This window comes from Apodemus sylvaticus, chromosome 20, assembly GCF_947179515.1.
Source record: "Apodemus sylvaticus chromosome 20, mApoSyl1.1, whole genome shotgun sequence".
NCBI lineage: Eukaryota > Metazoa > Chordata > Mammalia > Rodentia > Muridae > Apodemus > Apodemus sylvaticus.
The window spans coordinates 12596863-12612098 of record NC_067491.1 but is presented as its reverse complement, the minus strand read 5'-3'; the positions used below and the strand labels follow the sequence as shown (position 1 = coordinate 12612098).

Genomic DNA, 15236 nt, shown 5'->3' with positions numbered 1-15236 from the left:
CAGCAGGACACAAGAGTGACAACGTGCGCCCTTATGCAAAATTCTTTTTCCTTAAAGATTTATTTAGGCCTGGTGAGATGGCTCAGCGGGTAAGAGCACTAATTGCTCTTCCAAAGGTTCTGAGTTCAAATCCCAGCAACCACAAGGTGGCTCACAACCATCTGTAATGAGATCTGACTCCCTCTTCTGGAGGGTCTGAAGACAGCTACTTACATATAATAATAAATAAATAAATCTTTGGGCCGGAGCTAACTGAGTTCAGTTCCTAGCAACCATAGGATAGCTCACATCCATCTGCCCAGCTACAGTGTGCTCACATACATAAAGTAAATATTTTTTAAAAAATTTATTATGTATGTGAGCACACTGCTGCTGTTTTCAGACACACCAGAAGAGGGCATCAGATCCCATTACAGATAGTTATGAGCCACCATGTGGTTGCTGGGAATTGAACTCGGGACCTCTGGAAGAGCAGTCAGTGCTCTTAACTATTGCTGAGCCATCTCTCCAGCCCCCAACAAAGTCCACCTGTAGCCCACACCTGCTGTCCCCGATGTCCTTCTGCACCAGTGGTAAGCCCGTGCAAGCCTCTCACCAATCTCCAGAATGCCAAGGGGGCTTTCTGCTTCCTGGACAGAGTACATCAGATCTGTCACCTAAATGCTGAGAGCACTGTCAAACATTTTATATTTCAGTGTGGAAAAAAAAAATCCAAATAAAAGCCAGACCTGAAGATCTCAGAATCTGAATTTCTGTTCTAAAACTAGGGAAAGATGAAAATATTATTTTCCCCAAAATAATAAATGTGAGATGTGTATCTTGTTCTGATTTTTTTTATTTATTTATTTTTGTTTTTTGAGACAGGGCTTCTCTGTGTGGCCGTGGATGTCCTGGAACTCATTCTGTAGACCAGGCTGGCTTCGAACTCAGAAATCCACCTGCCTCTGCCTCCCAAGTGCTGGGATTAAAGGCATGCACCACCACTGCCAGGCCTCTGGTTCTGATTTAAGAGGGTGAAGTTAATGTAGGAATATCCAGTTGCTGTATTGACAGGCGGCATAAAATTAAAGCAGAGGTTAATTTTCACTGTGAACTTCCATGTTCCAGTTCGCACTGGTCTATCATGTTGGAAAACTATTTTATTTCAGGCTTCGGGGTGTTAGAATTTGTAAGTTGGAGATTATAGAACTAAATCTAGCCGATTTTTAGAATAAACTGTAAATGTGTACCACAAACACCACCACTGTTCATTTTCTTCATTTTTACAACTCTGGCCATGAGAACTAAATAGGATGCTACAGAGGGGGAGATGTGCCCTGCTGTCCTGGCTGGTTCTGTGTGTCAACTTGACACAGGCTGGAGTTATCAACAGAGGAAGTAGCTTCATTTGGGGAAGTGCCTCCAAGAGATCCAGCTGCGGGGCATTTTAGTTGATGAGCAAGGAGGGGGAGCCCCTTGCGGGTGGTGCCATCCCTGGGATGGTAGTCTTAGGTTCTATAAAGAGAGCAGGCTAAGCAAGCCAGGGGAAGCAAGCCAGTAAGAAACATCCCTCCATGGCTTCTGCATCAGTTCCTGCTTCCTGACCTGCTTCCTTTGGTGATGAACAGCAATGTGGGAAGTGTAAGCCTAATAAACTCTTTCCTCCCCAACTTGCTTCTTGGTCATGATGTCTTGTGCAGGAATAGGAACCCTGACTAAGTCGCTGCTTATAGAAGCATCCTCAGTACTCTTTCCACAGAGTAAATACATACTAGGAAAACATCTCTGGGACTACACACAATTCAATTCAGGATACAGCTTCCAGCCCTGGCTTCCACAAACCAGGGCTGCACTGCTCACCCTGAGGACGCTGAATCAGGACGCCTTACTTTCCTAAGTCATCAAACTGTCATCAGTTACTGAGCATGCGTGAAGCACCGCCTCAACTGCACTGTGCCCACTCATGGCTTCCGCCTTGCTTTGGAGGACCGGCTATACCCTGGCGTAGCTCTATGCGATCAGGGCAGAGCAGGAAACAAAATAAGACTTTCTGCCTTGGAGCTCCCGTTATGGTGGAGGTAATCTGGTAGAAGGTGGTCTGGTAGACGGTCTTTTAGAAGGTACTAAGTGTGAAAAAGGCAAGCGAGGAGTAGCGCCAGGGCCCCTAGGCTGTGGAGCACGGCGGTCTCAGTGGAGTCGTGATATTTGGGCAGAGTCCTGGAGGAGAGGAAGCTGATAGCGATGTCTCAAGAACTTTCCAAAAGCATAGAGGAGATGGCCAAGGCAGGATGTGAAGACGCTGTACAGCTCGTGCATGAGCGACAGAGACAGGTAACTTGAACACAGCCAGGAAGCCCAGGCAGGAGCAGGATAAACACTGGACACGGGCGAAGGGCAAGCCTTGAGGCCAGCAAACTTGACTGTTCTGCGCATGCGATAATCCGATCTTTTCTACATTACTAAACATTACTGTAGCTTCTGTTTCTAGGAGGACTCTCGGGGGGCCACCTTTCAGACTGTGTCCACCCAACATGTCTCCGAGAATGTATTCACCTGGCTGGATTATAGACACACGGTGTGTCTAGCTTGCTTGCTGGCTTACTGTCAGCCTATCTAAACCCAGACCCTCATTCCCAACCTCAGGCTCCACGTGAGAGGCGTCAGTAGAGGGTTTTGTTGGAGAGGAATGTTGCGTGAACATGGAGAACAAAACCCTTGGGCCATTTTAAACAAAGCATTTACCCTGTGAAGCACAGGCACTAGGTAACTCTTCAGGTAATGGCAGGGGACATCCATAGGTAAAGAAAGCATAGAATTGGGCAGGAGAGATGGCTGGGCGGTTAAGAGCTCTGACTGCTCTTCCAAAGGTCCTGAGTTCAAATCCCAGCAGCCACATGGTGGCTCACAACCATCATCAGTACAGCTACAGTGTACTCATATATATAAAATATAAATAAATCTTTAAAAGGAAGAAAGAAAGCACAGAATACCCCAACTAAACTTTTTTTAAAAAGCCTTAATTTTTACATCAAACTTAGTTTAAATTCATCTGAGCTCCAAGCCCTAAAAACGCATAATATAAAGAATTACAACATTTTTTGAATTAAATAATGCCGTGTATTTTACAGGCACAGCACCAAACGATGAAATTGGCCTCCAGTCTCTATACTGGCAGAGTGCACAGGCCAGCTCACAAGACATTTGAGGCCCATTCTCCTTACTTTAGGCACCCAGGTGACGTCACCTCTGCCAGCGCTCACTGAGAGCTCCTTCGGGCTGCACGGTAGCATCTGGGTGAGCGAATTCAGTGTGGTCCAACTACGAGGCCACGTCTCCTAGAAACATTGTAACATTCTTCAAGATACAAACTTCTGAGTTTAATATTGATTCCTTCTCTCTACAATCACTTACTTAAGTATCTGTAGTGAGTTAAGACTTAAGCTGAGCTCTGGAGAGCTCAGGACAAACCAAGGAAGGTTCCTGCCTCCTAAGGAGCACACACAGAAGCAGGCACCGTAAGAGGTCAGCACAACCTAAGCCCGGAGGGAGTTAACACACAGGGCATCTGTACCCTAAACTTTTCCCATCTGGATTGACAATGTCTAGCTGTCCCGGCAGTGTAGGAAGCACAGAAATCAAATGTCTAACTCAAGGGTGCCAGGAAATGTCCAAATAGGGAAGAAAATGCCACCTCAGAAGCTGACTGGCAGATGGGTGGGATTAAATGTCTATAAGCCAAGGTTGGAAGCATCCAGCCTGCTGACAACTACGCAGAAGGAGCGTCTGTAGCCGTAACGGCTAATTTTATGAATCTGCCAATTCTCCAAAGAGGAAAAAAGGTGTAGGTTCAGAGTCAACAGAGAAAAACTTTGGGATCTGAGAAACGGAGGGCTTTTAAAGGCAAGGAGGGACATGTGTGAGTGTTTGGTTTCCCCTATTGTGAGCAGACAGGAGGACCTGGACTAGGAGAGGCCACCATCAACTCTGTGGCATCTCAGGCTAATTAGGATGACTGGAAATTCTCGCCATAGTAATAAAGCCTCGTTCATGAAGCCACGTGACTTTCTTGACTGGAGACAACGGAGAGATTCGTTCATTCTGATGTAAGAGTCATTAAAGAAACATTGAAAGGCCATGAGATAGAAGCCATCTTCTACACGTCTATGTTTACTTATACGCTATAAACTTTTTAATTGTGCATCCCATAGACGGTCGTCATTTCACCAGCATCTGTTAAACTCCCAAGAGAACTAGAAACTACTTTATCAACCCTTCAAAATTTAACTCAAACCCTGGGAGCAATGATGTTCGTGTTAATGTGGACCATGAAGTTTAGGGTTTAGGGAAATATTTAAGGCATCTCTTGATCCTGAAAGCATTTTCTTGCTTGCAAAGCACATGACTAAAAAAGAATTTCTGAAGCACTGCCATCATCTAGGGACAGCAGTGGAAGAGAAAGTCACTTCATGTCAATTCTATCTGATTGCTTGTGAGACTCTGACAAACCTGCAGTTCCCTGGTTTTAATTTTTTTTTTTTTTAAGCATGGGTCTTCACTTGAACTTCATAGCGCATAGAGAAAAAAATTAAAACCAGACAGGCTCAGTTCAGTTCTACATTTTACACGCAATCAAAATGATTTGTATGCAAACTTGAGTCTCTCTCTCTCTCTCTCTCTCTCTCTCTCTCATTCTCTCTCTCTCTCTCTCTCTCTCTCTCTCTCTCACACACACACACACACATATGCACGCACAGGCTATATCCTCTCTATCCATCTTTTGTTCCTCAGTTTCCCCTTTGGGGATCACAGTCTAGTTAAGAGCTAAGAGGTAGTCAGTCTCCCACTGAAATAAGCCCTCTCTTAGATTATCATGCAAAATTTTATTTAAATATAACTTGAATATATTCCACTAGAAAATGTGTTGCCTAAACCTTAGTTTTTTCAAGTGTTCAAAATGAACTCATGGGGGGCTGGAGAGATGGCTCAGCAGTTAAGAGCACTGGCTGCTCTTCCAAAGGTCCTGAGTTCAAATCCCAGCAACCGCATGGTGTCTCACAACCATCCGTAATGAGGTCTGACACCCTCTTCTGGGGCATCTGAAGACAGCTACAGTGTACTTACATATAATAATAAATAAAAATCTTTAGACCGGAGGGGGCAGGGTCGACTGGAGCAAGCAAAGGTCCTGAATTCAAATTCCCAGCCACCACATGATGACTCACAACCATCAGTATAGCTACAGTGTACTCATACACATAAAATAAATAAATTTTTGAAAGAGAAAGAAAGAGAGAGAGAGAGAGAGAGAGAGAGAGAGAGAGAGAGAGAGAGAGAAAGCACTCGATCTTGAGGTCCAGATTCAAGTCTTTTCGCCAGGACTAGCGAATGGCTAGCTTAAAGGTTCATCAGATGTAAGGTTATGAGGACGCTTGATCCAGAATGGGTCAGAAAGTATTTTATAAAACACTGACTCCTGAAAGAAATGCTAACCTGTTGTCCCTCTGGGAACGTGAAAGAGGGACATTTCCAAAGTCAAATCAGGTTAGGAGAATCTACCTGTTTTCTTGGTACGGTCCATCTCAGAAAGTCTCTTCTATTACTGTACATTCTAAAATGTGGTACATTATATATGCTCTACTAGAAAGAGAAAAGAACACTGCCAAACTATCATACATCCTTATCACAATGTTTATCTTTTTTTTATTGAGTATCTTCTTCATTTACATTGCCAATGGTAAAAACCTTTCCTAATTTCCCCCCTCCCAAAAGCCCCCCTCCCCAAAGATTCCCTACCCCTCCTCCCACCCCTGCCTCCATGTATATGCCCCTCTACCCGACACACTCCCACCTCCCCCCACCCCCGTCAGTTTCCCTTTGTTGTGGCCTCTATTGAGCATTTACCTGACCAAAGACCACTCCTCCCACTGATGCCCAACAAGGCATTCCTTTGCCACATTTTTGGCTGGAACCACGTGTACCCCTTGTTTATGGTTCAGTCCTTGGGAGTCTTGGAGTGTCTTAGTTTATTTTTATTTCATGGGAAGAGTGCTTTGCCTGAAGCATGCATGTAGTACCAGCAGAGGCCAGAAGAGGGCGCGGGATCCCCTGGAACAGGAGTTAACAGAAAGTTGGGATCTGCCGTGTGGGTGCTGGGACTCTGACCCTGGTCCTCTGCAAGAGCAGTCAGTGTTCTTAACAGCTGAGGCACCTCCCCAGGTCCCGTCACAGTATGGTTTTTTTTTTTAGCTGAATCCTCATTATGAATATAGTAGAATGGAAAAATGAGTATTCAAACTTATGAATGAAGGCAGTAATATGTAGTATCATCTAATAATTTACAGGGTAAATAACAGAACTAATATTCCTCATATTATGAATTGAAAATTGGCATGCTTCTAGACTAAAACCCTCAAGAAGCAGTTAATGCACGAAGAAGTGACTTGACGTGCTCACACGCCTGTTTGACGTGAGCCAGGCCCCGGAGGTTGCACCCTGTGTTGACTCATTCACTACGCTCTCTCCTCTGCGCATGCTCTGTGATACCTTTCTTCACCACCCACTGCTAACTCGTGCTCCCCAAGCGCATGGTCATCTCCTGTCAGCTCCACACCCCACTATGCACAGCTACCTCGTCCTTCCACCCCCGTCCCTGTCCTGTGTGAAATCTCGTCCCCGGGAGACATCCCGCCATGCGGTGCACAAAGTAGCAAGACACTTCTCACCCCACTCCTGCCTCCAGAGCTACACGACGAGGGAGTGTCTATGCGGACTCACGAAAGCCTCACCCCAGAGTTAATAAAACTTGCACCCCAGCGGCCATCTTTCTGTGGCACTGTTTTGACGCGTAAGATGACGTTGCTTGGTCACCAACATTCATCGGGTCCACAAACATGCATCGGGTGCCTGTTATGTGACAGACATGGTTCTAGATCGAATGGAGCAGTCAATCAAAGAGTCAAAAATATCAGCCTTTCTGGTACTTTACAGGATCCAAGCATTTCCTGTAACAAGAAATACTTTGCCTGGCCACCCCATCGCCTTCTCCAGGATTTAACTGGTTGCTGCCTGATTCCTTTTCTCCACTCTCTTGACTAAGCAAAAAAATTGAGGTTCTATACAACAGGTTTGGGAAATTTTCAGCCAATTTAACACTTGAAATTCTGTCTAATTGTAATAATAATAACAACAAGGACAAATGTTATAGAACTCTTATTTTGCAGTTGAAAACATGGAATAGAAGGTAGAAGAGGAAGCTTCCGAGTACCAAATGCAAAGTGGTAATAAATCAAACAAACCAGAAAGGAATAACTTATAATTTATTTCTTCATCAATGCCAAAGCTATAGTAAGGGGCTGTGAAACTTGAGAGTAAGTTATATAAAATCACATGAGTGGTATTAAAATATTAATCAAGTGGAATGAGTCATCCTGAGATAATATGTATTCTGGCAATAAAATAAAATCTTATAAAATTACAACTGTAAAGACATTTACGCCAGGCGGTGGTGGCGCACACCTGTAATCCCAGCACTCTGGGAGGCAGAGGCAGGTGGATTTCTGAGTTCGAGGCCAGCCTGGTCTACAGAGTGAGTTCCAGGACAGCCAGGGCTACACAGAGAAACCCTGTCTCGAAAAAAACCAAAAAAACCAAAAAATCAAAAAAAAAAAAAAAGACATTTACAATGGTAGATTTTCCTGGTTTTCCTAAAATTCAGAAATCTATTGATTTAAAATAATAAAATCTATTGATTTAAAATAATACCCCATTTTCTGCATTCACATGGCTGAAAGGAGTGTTGAAGGAAGTATTTATCATAAAAGTTAATGTGTGTAAGCATGCAAATATATAATTTATTAATCCAGTAAGTACCCAGTAAAAACTTTGTAACATTTTAAAATAAGTGATACACGTGTGGGTGTATTCAATATGGATAAAGGGGGAAATTAAGGAACTTCTAACAAATGTCGAACTTTCCAAATAAATAGTTGCTTTCAATTGAAGGCACAAAATATCTACATATGTTTATTTATCATTTTGTCACTGTATCTCAATAACCTCATTTAAATAACTTTAAATTAAAACCTATCCAGCAAAAGGAATCATGAAAATTTTGATCACTAAATAAAATGTTTCTGTTCAAAATATAAACTGGGAAAGACCGGTGATGGAAGCTCACAGGTGTGACCCGGTGTGTGCCGCAGTCCCCTCTGGCAGGCTTCTTCACGCACATAGGCTGAGGGTGAGAGCCCCTTAGTACATCCCCTCTGGTCTTTTCCATGACATCTCTGTGCGCATGTGTAAATACAGAAACACCCTCTCTCTGAAGTGTCTCCACATTCATCTTGTCCTGACCTTCTGATCCTGTAGAACTGCTGGAGACAGTGATATTTTACATCCTTTTCGGTCATTGATAGACTTAATTTTCAAAAAAGATTCTGAGATGTGTTTAAGATATTCTTCATACCTGTCTTGACAGTTCTACTGTGTTAGAGAGTTTGTAACTACTGATTTTGTTCTATGGATTTTGTAATTACTAATTTATTTGCCACTTAACAAAGTTTGGTAAGGCATATACCCAGCACCTTAATTTATACATATACGTTATTTTGTGACAAATCAGCCTTGACGAAATATTCACTCTCTACCAATAATTTTTAAAACATATACTACGTATCAAGTTTTCAGTATTAATTGAAACTTTACCATATTATAAATCTACCAAATCCTGTTTCAAAAATACTCAACTCATTAATCAACTCATTAATAAACATTTAAAATATAATTTTCCCAGTCTCCTAAAATATTTCATTCATGCAAAAACTGATCCATGCTTAACAGTCAACACGTTTAACTAATAACATCTCAAGATTCTATAAAAATCCAAAACATGACAAAACAAAATGTACAATTTTCTTTTAATTCTTGGGTGGTCCGCTGCAGAAAATCTAGCTGCATATAAAGCTATAAATTACTGAAAAATCAGCCATTTGGTACAAGATAAGTTAATTTACAGAAACTTGTTTTAGTTTGTAGAAAGTCTATTATGAAAGACATTTCCAAGAAACGTCAAGCAAAGAGGGTTGGAGTCCTATTGAAAACAGAAAAGGTTTCATTCTACACACACTGTCATGACACAGTATAGACAGGGAAAGTGTAGTCTGTAAATCCATGTGTTCTTAACTGGATATTCCTTACATACTTTCAGATTTTTACAATGCACCTATGTGTTTAATGCAGTACAAGCTGTGCAAGAAATGTAAAGCCAGCGCCACCTACTGGAAGGCGGGTGTAACAACCAGTCAGCTGCTTTCTAAATCTGTTGTAAACTACATTGAAAATTGTCTGTTTTTTAAAGTTATTCCTCTTTAAACAAACAAACCGCTCCTGGCCTGTTAGTGTACACAGCATGTACGAGGCCCCGCATCAAGCCTGTAGAACTGCATGCTCACGTGTGCACACACACACACACACACACCCCACATCAATCCTGTAGAACTGTGAACTGCATGCTTGCGTGTGCACACATACATATCACATGCACACAACAGAGAACTGCTGAATTCTGACCCATTTCACAGTGGTTCCCTGTCTGCCTTAGAACAGGCTCTGAACTCCACTCATAGAGCTGAAGAGCTTTAGACCAAGAACAATAGAAAATGGGAAACTAAAAACACATCGCATCCACAAAACTGTGGGTATGGTTGGTTGGCGGCTTTGTTTCCTAGAAGACCACAGTCTACCGAAGGCCCGTGGAGGCGGTCGGGTTTCAACAGGCCTGTTCAGCAGCACTAACGTAGAAAGTGTGCTGACTCCAGTGGGTAGGCGGGCTGTTTTAAAGCAGCTGTAACACCAGTTCCTACTAATGAACTACTGTCAGTTTAATTGAAAACAGTGCTTTTTACTTTACAGAGATGCTGTTGTGTGCATCTGTAATAAGCTTTGTTTAAAGTCAATAAAGTACAAACATACTAATTTGCTCCACAGGCGTGAACAGATGAGCCAGAATTCTTTCTTTCTTCCTTTCTTTTTTTTTTCCTTTTTTTGTTTTTTTTTTTTTGTTTGTTTGTTTGTTTTTTGGATTTGGATTTTTCGAGACAGGGTTTCTCTGTATAGCCCTGGCTGTCCTGGAACTCACTCTGTAGACCAGGCTGGCCTCGAACTCAGAAATTCGCCTGCCTCTGCCTCCCAGGAGCCAGAATTCTTAATTCTTTCTATGTATGCACTTCAAACAGTTAATAAACCAACAAACATATTTTTTTAAAGATTTACTTATTTATTTTATGTATATGAGTACACTGTTTTAACTGCCTTCAGACACACCAGAAGAGGGCATCGGATCTCATTACAGATGGTTGTGAGCCACCATGTGGTTGCTGGGAATTGAACTCAGGACCTCTAGAAGAGCAATCAGTGCTCTTAACCTCTGAGCCATCTCTCCAGCCTTTTTTTTTTAAACATATTATTTTAGAGAAAAAGGCAAAGAAATTCTAGATGGTACATATATATGTGTGTGTATGTACATGTGTATATAATATGTGTATATGTATACATATATGTGTGTATATATATGTGGGTACATACATATGTGTATATGTGTGTATATATGTGTGTATGTGTATTTATATGTGTATATGTATATATGTGTATATTATCTGTATATATGTGTGTATGTGTATATGTATATATGTGTGTATGTATATTTATATGTGTATATGTATATATATGTATATTATCTGTATATATGTGTGTATGTGTATATGTATATATGTGTGTATATGTATATGTGTGTATGTATGTATATATGTGTGTATATGTGTATATATATGTATTGTGTATATGTGTGTATTTATATGGAGTGTATCTGTGTTTTTATTTTTGCTATTTAACTGAAAATACTATAGTCTATACCTAAGACATCCACTATACTGTAAAAATATAATAAAATGAGAATAAATTGCCTTTTGAAAATAAATTTGAAAGGCACATAAGCTATAAACTTCACTCCTAATCTTCCCATATAAAGTAATCTCGAATGAGTCCCCACTCTTTGTTATAGTATGACCTCATAGACACATAAACTTTCCAGATGTTTATTATTCATTTAAGAAATACTAACCAGCAGACACTGTGCCATGTTCTGGGGTCACAAGCCCCATGAACCCCCTGGTTCACAGAGTTCCCCTCTCACAGAGGACGGCCTATGTATTTCAAACCCCATTTTCAGCATGCGCCCTTGGGAGTTGCAATGTATCCACTAGAATGTTATATCTTCCTCACAAACAACCTAATAGTCGTGGGCTGGCTTGTTAAATATGTCAAAAAGTGACATCAAAGTCTCAACTGCTTATTGTGTGCACGGTGTGAACTGTGACTTATCACTAGACTCAGGCCTGTCTAGACAGGCACCTTGAGTTAGCTAAAAACTACCATGATATCTGATCTAAGCTACCACAACACCTAATTTTCCCTAGTATTAAAACTGTGCATCAAATTTTGACCCTCTTCCGATAATCCTTTCATCTTGCTTTAGTGACCAGGGGTTCAAGTCTCCAAGCACTACCTAGCAGACTTTTCTGTAAGTCTAGAGTAATAATCCTGACATTTGGGATGTAATTCACCTCAAGCCAAAAATTAAAACTGTAGCTAAGAAGAATAAACAGAATTCCATAATAGAACAGATTATCTAACTTTTCTTCTTTGTTTTAAAGAAAAAGAGAATGAAATCTGGACAGGTTCACAGATGTGTCCAAGGTCACGCACAAGCCAGCGAAAGGACTGTGGTCAACGTTTCTGCTTCCGTCCCAGAGTGCTTTATAACACTTACAGGAAGCTGTCATAGGAAATTACCAAGAAATTCTGAGTGAGAAAAATTACCTTTAATGACAAACATGAGCTAACCGTAACTTAGATGCACCTAATAAGCTCTAAGTTAAAATTATGCGTTATTAAAAAAATAAGAAGGCAAGCCAGACTTGAAAAGTGATAAATCACTTTCTGAGCTACAGCCTCCATGCAGGCCAGCCCGGTTACAATTAATCTTAGAGGCCGGTTTCAATCATTAGTTCCTTTTAGCTCTAGAGTTATTTCACATTGAATTACTATTCAAAATCAATGCACAACTCAATGTTGAATAATTATTCAAAATTAATTTGTTATTCAATGTTGAATTATTATTCAGTACTCAAATTTAATGGGGATAAGGAACCAAAATCTTTTTTGATTTACAGACATTTCTGTCATAATGGGTTTAGGCCAAGGAACAGGGATTTAAAGCAAGAAATAAAATTTTCATCTTAATTTCCTATGCCTCCCAATTCGTCCTCTTTCCCCCTTTGTACCAAGTCATAAAGGCTAAGGTTATCGCTGTGACATTTTTAAATCTGAAAGCTCAGTTTGTATCACTGTCACTAAATCTAACAACTTCTTCAGCATGTCTGCCTCTCAGAGAGTAAAATCCCACTAGAGGAATAGATAGCGAGCGAGCTCCGCTTCAAACCCGAATGACCCTCGAAAGTTAGGGAAACTCTAACCAACTTGTTTGCCAGCTAAAACGCATCTGCAAGTCCTAGGGAAGAAGGATAAAGGCTCTCCGGGTTCCTGTCAATATGGGGCAGTGAGAGTGGAGGACACACAGTTACAGAACTTGATGTCTGGTACTAGACAACATCCACAGGGAATAAACACATCAAACACAGGCTCGGGGACTCGCAAGATGGCTCCGCAGGGAAAGGCACGTGCAGTCAAGCCTGGCTACGGGGTAGAGAGAGTCTAATCCCCAGGGGCAATGTGGTAGACAGAAAGAGCAACACACCCGACTGCCAGCACTGCACAGAGGTAAAACACACACACATACATACACACACACACACAGACACATACACAGACAGACATAGACACAGACACAAAGACATACAGACACATACAGACAGACATATAGATACACACAGACACACACAGACACATACACACCCACAGACACACCCACACACAGACATAGACACAGACACAAAGACATACAGACACACACAGACAGACATACAGATACACACAAGACACAAACATAGTCACACACAGACACAGACAGACATACAGACAGACACACACACACAGACACACACACATATACACAGACACACCCACAGACATAGACACACACACAGACACACAGACATACCCACACCCACAGACACACACAGACAGACACAGACATAGACATACACACACAGATATACATACAGACACACACAGACACAGAGTCAGACACAGACACTGAGTCAGACACAGACACACAGACACACACAAACACACACAGACACAGACAGATAGACACAGATATATACACCCACAGACACACGCAGACACAGACACATACACACACACATAGATACACACACACAGAGACACACACACACAGACACATAAAAAACATCAGTGTTCAAGAGACAATAGATGGAGATAGGTTATAATCTCAAGCATCATGCATTTATGGTTCCTGTTAAAGTAAAAGTAGTTAAATGAGAATGTATTTATACACATTTAAATGTTTTTTAAAAGCCTATTTTTGTGGAAAAATATAACTCCAAAAGGATATAAATATATTAGCCGGCGGTGATGGCGCACTCCTGTAATCCCAGCACTCTGGGAGGCAGAGGCAGGCGGATTTCTGAGTTCAAGGCCAGCCTGGTCAACAAAGTGAGTTCCAGGACAGCCAGGGCTACACAGAGAAACCCAGTCTCAAAAACAAAACAAAACAAAACAGAACAAAAAGGATATAAATATATGGACTTTTGTAATAAGCCTAGTGAAAACATCTAAGGTGCTTACTCTGGGGCGGCAGTGTCCTAAGCTTTTTGATATGCTAATCTACTTAATTCTCGCAGCAACCATTTTGGGCAGGACCTATTATTGTCTTTCTTTTGAAAATACCGGCACTACGACCCCCAGACAGTAAGAGTCAAACCCAGATTGCAATTTCCATCAGTCTGGATCCGGATCGCTTGCCAGGCACGGGACTGGCATGGTTTGCTCCTTACCGGTTTTGCTGAATTTATCTCACCAAAAGTTAAAGCCATTTGCATTTCAACTCAACAGGTTCCTCACAGAACACTTCCCGTTACATTTTAAGGGATACACTGCCTAGTAAGTTACTTCTGTAAACTCCGTGCCTCCACTGTGGAGATAGCAAGCCCTCCCTACGAAACTATGTGTGGGGCTTCTTCCCATAGTTCACAACAGGTTGGGGGGAAATACAGACTCGAACCTTAGCTGTACGTTTATGGTGCAGTCGTTGCGCGCGTCTATACAAGGTGGAAAGACTGCAGTGAACGAGCTTTCCCTCACAGTGCCATGGGCGAGCCTTACCAGGGCCACAGCCCGCCTGTCCCTAGAGTCTACCCTTTGCGAAAGTTCCAGCCATCTTCTCCCTGTAGTCTACCCTTACCTTTTCCCATCTGCTCTTGTCACCATCTTCAAGACTCCCACCTCTCCATGACAACGCGCAGCCTCAAACCCATCTACTCTATGACGTGGGGTCAGCGCAGGGCGCAAGGGGCAGGGAGACAAGTGCAGGGGGGCGGGGCTCTGTGCGTAAGGCAGTATTTACCTGTGAGTTGTCACAGATCAACAACGTAAAATCTACTTTTCACAAGAGCCTTCCCTGACACTTGAAATCAAGGCACCATCTCGTGCCCTAACGTTGGAGAACCCAGCGCCCGCCCTCCTCCACGCTCCGCCAGCTGTATGGAATACCAGTGACAACTTCGGCACCCATGGGCGCGTCATTCCCAGGACTTCCTGCTGTGCCTAAACTTCCTTCCTCTGCTCTTCCACTCGCTACCCACACAGACCACCTATTTCCTGCCACACACCACTCATTTTGTTTTGTTTTGTTTTTTCGAGACAGGGTTTCTCTGTGTAGCCCTGGCTGTCTTGGAACTCACTCGGTAGACCAGGCTGACCTCGAACTCAGAAATCCGACACTCTGGGCCGTGCAGTTAACCGCTGCTCATGCTTAGTGATCAGCCATCTCCCTTGTGGAGACCCCCTGAGCTCCAGAGACCTGCCTCCCTTCCAGAACATAAGTGCCCTTCAGAAGGCAGCCAGAATCTCTCAGCTCTGGTTCCCTACTCCGCCCCAGACACAGGCATATCCGGTCTAGCCACACCGCCATACAGTCTGAGCGCCTCCTAAGGTTTTAGCTCTCTCTTCTACTTGTTGAAAAGCCAATCAACTGACCTTGTTTATCATCATCATATCCC

At 42.4% G+C, this 15236-nt stretch overlaps 1 protein-coding gene across 2 annotated transcripts in view; it reads right to left on the bottom strand.

Moving 5' to 3' along the window:
- Nucleotides 1-15236, bottom strand: part of Msrb3 (methionine sulfoxide reductase B3) — a 133288-nt gene that overhangs the window by 78917 nt on the left and 39135 nt on the right. The window lies entirely within an intron of this gene.